Raw genomic sequence first — 6125 nt, 5'->3', positions numbered from 1 at the left:
TTTTTTTTTTGGCAGTCATGGTGTTTGAACTCTGTGCCTGGGGCCTATCCCTCAGCTCTTCAGCTTAAGGCTAGTGCTCTACCACTTGAGCCACAGCGTCACTTCCACTTTCTGAGTGGTTTATTGAAGTCTCATGGAGTCGCCTGCCAGGGCTGGCTTTGAACTGTGATCCTCAGATCTTGGCTTGTTGAGTAGCTAGGATTACAGATGTGAGCCACTGGTGCCTGGTTTAAGCTTAACTTTTGAGGAACCAAAAAAACTTTTTTTTTTTAGTGTGTATCATTTTTTTTTAATTGTGAAAATACTGTACAGAGTGGTTACAATTACATGGGCAAGATAATGAGTACATTTCTTATCAAGCATTGTAGCCTCCTCCTTTGTTTCCCCTTCCCATCCAAAAAAAAAACAAAACTATTTTTTAAGGTAGCTGAACCCATTTACATTTCTACTTAAAATGTACACAGGCTCTAGTTCTCCACATCTTCTCCAATACTAGTCATTTGTCTTTTTATTTTTGTTTGTTTTTTGTTTGGGTTTTTTAACTTTTTGTTTTTGTCTTTTCTTTTTTGGTATTGAGGATTGAACCCAGGATGTTGGACTTGTTAGGCAAATGCTTTGCCACAGAGCTACATTCCAGCCCTATTTGTCGTTTTAAATACAGACATTTCAGTAATCATGAAGTGGCACCTCAATGTGGCTTTGATTTGTATTTCCTGACAGTTAATGATGTAGAGAATTTCTTCATATCTTTACCTTCTTTTGAGAAATGTCTTATCAGATCCCCTGCCCATTTTAAAACTAGATTGTTTGTCTTTTAGTAGTTGAGTTTTAAGAGTCATATAACCTGGATACCAGATCCTTACCAGATAAATGACTTGCAAATATTTACTCTTCTACATATTTTACATCTTGATTTTAGATCAGCCTGATCTGGCCAACTTATTATAGGATGTAGAACTGGTTATGCAGTTTCAAGTATCCCAGTGAGAAAGAAAGTGGGCTTAGAAGAGTTATAAGGCTAGGAACTGATAAGTAAATCCAGACCATTGGAACTGGGAGAGATTTTAGAGATCATTAAATTCAGTCTCCTCATCTGAGAGCAAATAAGCAGCTCAAGAGTAGGCAGAGAATTAGGGGTCAGAGGAGGTAGAATTTCAATTTTGAACTCTGGACTCTGACTCTTGGTCTCTTTCAACTCACCTCATAACTGATGGACAAAATTGAAAAAGACAAAATAACAACAACAAAAACAAAAATAAGACAATAGAAACAAGGAGAAAGAAATATTTCAAACTAAATTTGTTATCTTTACTATGGACATATGAAGCAGGAGTAGGAAGAAAACTCATAAAGGATAAAACTAGATTTAAGTCAAGAGAGACAACTGACTGTACAATTGGCACTATGATAGACTGTAAGGGGATAAATGATAAGATCATGATAAAAAAAGATACTAACACAAGAAAAGTATGATTTAATGAAATAAGGGCCACTATAGAGGCTGACAGGGACTGCAGAGCCTACTGGTTTCCAAACATTTTGTCCTTATACTCCTAGTTTTTTTTAAAAAACAAACAGTATCCCACAATTAGTTCATATATTCAATACTGCTTATTAAATGCATTTGCTGGGATGAGCAGGATTGGACATCACTTTAGTTCTTTTCCTTTTAATATGTAGGTAAGACTAGAGAGAGGTGTGTGTGTGTGTGTGTGTGCGCGCGCACGTGTGTGCGTGTGTGTGTGTGCGCGCACGCGTGTGCGTGCGTGCTGAGCCTGAGGCTTGAATTCAGGGCCTGGGTGCTGTCCCTGTTTCTTTGGCTTCTACCTAAGCCACAGTATCGTTTCCAGCTTTTTCTGAGTAGTTTTGTTGGAGATAAGAGTCTCATGGGAACTTTTCTACCCAAACTGGCTTCAAACTGTGATCCTCAGATCTCAGTCTTGTGAATAGCTAGGATTACAGGCATGAACCACTGGCACCTGGCTTAGAGGGATGTTTTGTTATAGCACTAACACTCTTTACTTTGAGCTAATCAAGATGCATGTGCTTAAAATCTCTTAGCCAAATAGTGTGGCTAGATGTATGATACGCATCAATAGTCCCAGCTGCTTGTGAGGTAGAGATTAGGAGGTTTGTCTTTTGAAGTTAGCCAAGCCACCTTCCTCCCTTACCAAAAAATTAAACAAATAAAGTTAGGCTGGGTGTAGTAGCTCATGCCTGCCACTTCAAGCTATGGCGTTAAGTACAGTAGCTGGGTATGGTGTTGCACATCTGTCATGTTAGCAAGCAGAAAAGTACAAATAGGAGGACTGCAGTTCAGGCATAAAGGGAGACTCTACCACCAGAATAACCAATGAGAAAAGGGCTAGTGCAGTAGCTCAAGTGGTAGAGTGCCTGCATAGCAAGCAGAAAAGGATGAAGGTACCAAGTGTGGTGGGAAAAGAGACTGCAGGTTAGGTACATTCTAAAACAAATCAATTTTAGATAAATGCAAGTATGAATGTTGAAGATCTGGAACTGGATTTGTTGAAATGTGTGCCCACATACTCATTATATACCTCAACATAAATTCCAGTCTGCCGGTATGAGTAAGTTTCTCTTAGTGTTTCTTAACTCTGTCCTTTCAAACAGTTCTGTGAGGTCTTACTATACTCATTTTATACCTAGAGCTAAATAACAGACCTAAGTTCACTTAACTATAAAATGAATTTAGGATGTAGACGTAGGTAGCTCTTAATTATTTTAATATTTACTGTTTCTCAGTAAATTTTATAAAGCTGTCTATAAGGATTCTTTTTATATTTGGGTTCAATATATTAAAAATCCCTGTACAGGTGGCTCACACCTCTAATCCTAGCTACTCAGGAGCCTGAGATTTGAAGATCATGGTTTGAAGCCAACCTGGGCAAGAAAGTCTATGAGACTTGAATCCTCAATTAAACACTAAAAAGCTAGAACTAGGGGCTGGGAAGGTGGCTCAGTGGTAGAGCGCTTGCCTTGTGTGCATGAGGCCCTGGGTTTGATTCCTCAGCACCACATAAGCAGAAAAAAAAAAGCTGGAAGTGGTGCTGTGGCTCAAGTGGTAGAGCGCTAGCCTTGAGCTGAAGAGCTGAGGGGCAGCACCCAGGCCCAGAGTTCAGGCCCACGACTGGGCCTCCCCCCCAAAAAAAAACTAGAACTGTACTTCAAGTGTTAGAGACCTAGCCTTGAGCAAAAATCTCAGGGACAATGCCCAGGCCTTGAGTTTAAGCACCAGGACTGGCGTGTGTATGTGTGCCTGTGTGCACGTGCATGCATGCATGCATGCATGCCTGTGAGTGCCCCCCTCCCCACATATACAGGAACAGAAAATGAAAAGTTCATTCCCCTGAGTAGTTAACACTGTAATATGGGGATCCTGAAAAAGCCTTATGCGTGCATGCTGGATTTGACCCTTACTGGTTGCATAGTTTGACCAAGTACTCTATCTCTCTAAGCCTTAGTCCTGTCATTTGGCCATAATAATAACATCATTAACAATAATATCTTGCTTTCTAGAGTGTCATACAATCTGCTTTTTACAAGATAGTGTTAACTTAGGCTTCTTGGTCCATCAAAAGTGTTCTGGTTTGACCATAAACTCAGATGGCCAACTTTTTTACAAGGCTATTTGAATACTGAGATAATGTATATGCCCTGCCCAGTACTAGAAAACAGTAAGTACTCAAAAGTTAACTATTATGTTAGGTATCAAATATTTTATAAAGTGTGTTATGTAACAATGTCTATAAACTTGCATAGTCTTTTTAGTTTCTACTAAATTCTGGAATTGCCTTCCTTATCCTTATCTTTACAACTATATAAAACAGATAAGGGAGGTATTACACTCAATTAAGAGATGATTTACTGAAGTCAGTATTGCCACTATTTGAGAAGACTCTGGGAATTTGTATGAGAGCTCATCCCAGTGGATTTTTCCTTTACAAGTTCTGTCATACAGTGCATCTGCACAAAGTAGAAGTCTAACCAAATGTTTCTCTATTTTCATATCATTGCATAATAATTTTGCCTTATATTCATTTTTTCAATGTTTCACAGTATCTAACCATGTCATGCATACAGATGGCACATAATGCCCACTTATGCACATAGACATCTATGTATGCACACACGTGTATAAGTATGCATATATGTATGTGTGCATTCATGTATGTGTAGTTATATATATATATTTACATATATATATATATATATGTACAAATTGGTACAAATACCTATCTTACCTTGGCCAACACAAAGCACTTTAGAACTTCAACAAAATTATGATTTTGCAAACTAGAGACAGCATTTTTACAGATAAACTTATTACAGATGAAGAAGGCTATTTTTTTTACTTAAACCTTAAATATGTTAATATATTAGGAATCATTATTCTATTCACATTGTAGCTAACTTAAATTGATTAGGAAAAATATTCTTGCTAAGCAATTCAAAATATTCAACAAAGATATTCTTTTGTTTGTTTATTTACTTTTTGGTGGTGCTAGAGATCAAATCCAGGGCTTTATATATGATAGGTGGATGCTCCACCCCTGAGCTATGTGGCTAGTCCAGTGTTCTCTTTTAATGACTACTGAACTACTCATATTTTAAATTATCTTTAAGTAGTTGTACAAAGCAGTTGCCATTCAACAAAGCAGTTTATGAATACAATGTATCTTGATCAGTCACCCCTTTCATCCTCCCAATCCCACTCCCTCCCTCAATTTTCTTAATTTTAAAGAATATGTATTGAATTTTATGACTGCATTCTCATCACCTTCCTCTCTTTATTCATCTACCTCCCTCCTTGAGCTACTCAACTTTATGGCCATGTACAAAGTGCTTAAGACCACTGATACTCAATATTATCACTTAATAGCTACATGACCTTGGGAAACAAACTTTTCTACCATTCAGTTTCCACGTTTACAAAATGGGGTCAACCATAGTACCTACCCTCCTAAGGCTGTGAGAATGCAATTAGCTAATGCAAATCAGAATGTGTTAGGCAGATATTAAGCACTGAATAAATGCTTGCATATATTAAGCGTATATTAAAAGCCCACTTAAGGTATTTTTTTTTTTGTTACAAAATTAAGCTACAATATGTTGTAGTTTTCAAAAAATGTTTCTGTCTTATTGGGCCAAATTGCTTTTAAATTTGTGAGGAATCATTTAAAATATATTTTCTTTTCTTTTTTTTTGTTGGTTGTGGGGCCTGAACTCTGGGCCTGGGCACTGTCCCTCAGCTCTTCATCTCAAGGCTATCGGCCTACCACTTGAGCCACAGCACCACTTCTGGCTTTTTCTGCTTATGTGGTACTAAGGAATTAAACCCAGGGCCTCATGCATGCAAGGCAAGCACTCTACCACTGAGCCAACTTCCTAGCCCTAAAATATATTTTCTTGAGCTGCATCTTTAGTATTTTTATTACTAATCAATTTTAAACTGGATATATATTTTTTTTATTGTGAGAATACCATACAGAGGAGTTACAATTACATGGGCAAGATAATGAGTACATTTCTTATATTTTTTTTATTGTGAGAATACCATACAGAGGAGTTACAATTACATGGGCAAGATAATGAGTACATTTCTTATCAAGCATTGTAGCCTCCTCCTTTGTTTCCCCTTCCCATCCCTTCCTATCCTCCCCCGCCCCCCCCCCCACCAAAGTTGTAAAGTTTGTTTTCAACATAACTACTTCTACATCTCATTGTTGCAATGGGTCCACCTGTATCCCTATTTAATCGATTTGTTGTTGCCTCCTCTTTGTTTCCCCTTCCCATACTCCCCCCACCTCCCCCTACACTATCCTCCCCCCCTACCAAAGTTGTAAAGTTCATTTTTTGACATAACAACTTGTACATCTCCTTGTTGCAATGGGTCCACCTGTATCCCTAGTTAAACGATTTGTTTTTGCCCTTCCCCTCCACAAATTATACTAACATCAAATACAGTGAAAGCAGGGATTATACCGTGGGGAGGGATATACCAAGCAACATAGAAATCATCTTATAAATATGTTAGAAACAATTGCATGAAAGAAAAAAGAATTTGAATACTTATCTTTGGGTTCATTCCCCTAACATCAACTTAT

At 37.8% G+C, this 6125-nt stretch overlaps 1 protein-coding gene across 1 annotated transcript in view; it reads right to left on the bottom strand.

Moving 5' to 3' along the window:
- Ckap2l (cytoskeleton associated protein 2-like) overlaps window positions 1-6125 on the bottom strand; it is a 39044-nt gene that overhangs the window by 26453 nt on the left and 6466 nt on the right. The gene's annotated exons all lie outside the window — the stretch shown is intronic.

The sequence above is a fragment of the Dipodomys ordii genome, unplaced genomic scaffold, assembly GCF_000151885.1.
Source record: "Dipodomys ordii isolate 6190 unplaced genomic scaffold, Dord_2.0 Scaffold47, whole genome shotgun sequence".
NCBI lineage: Eukaryota > Metazoa > Chordata > Mammalia > Rodentia > Heteromyidae > Dipodomys > Dipodomys ordii.
Note: the sequence above shows the minus strand (reverse complement) of the source record. Positions and strands in the feature narration are given on the sequence as shown.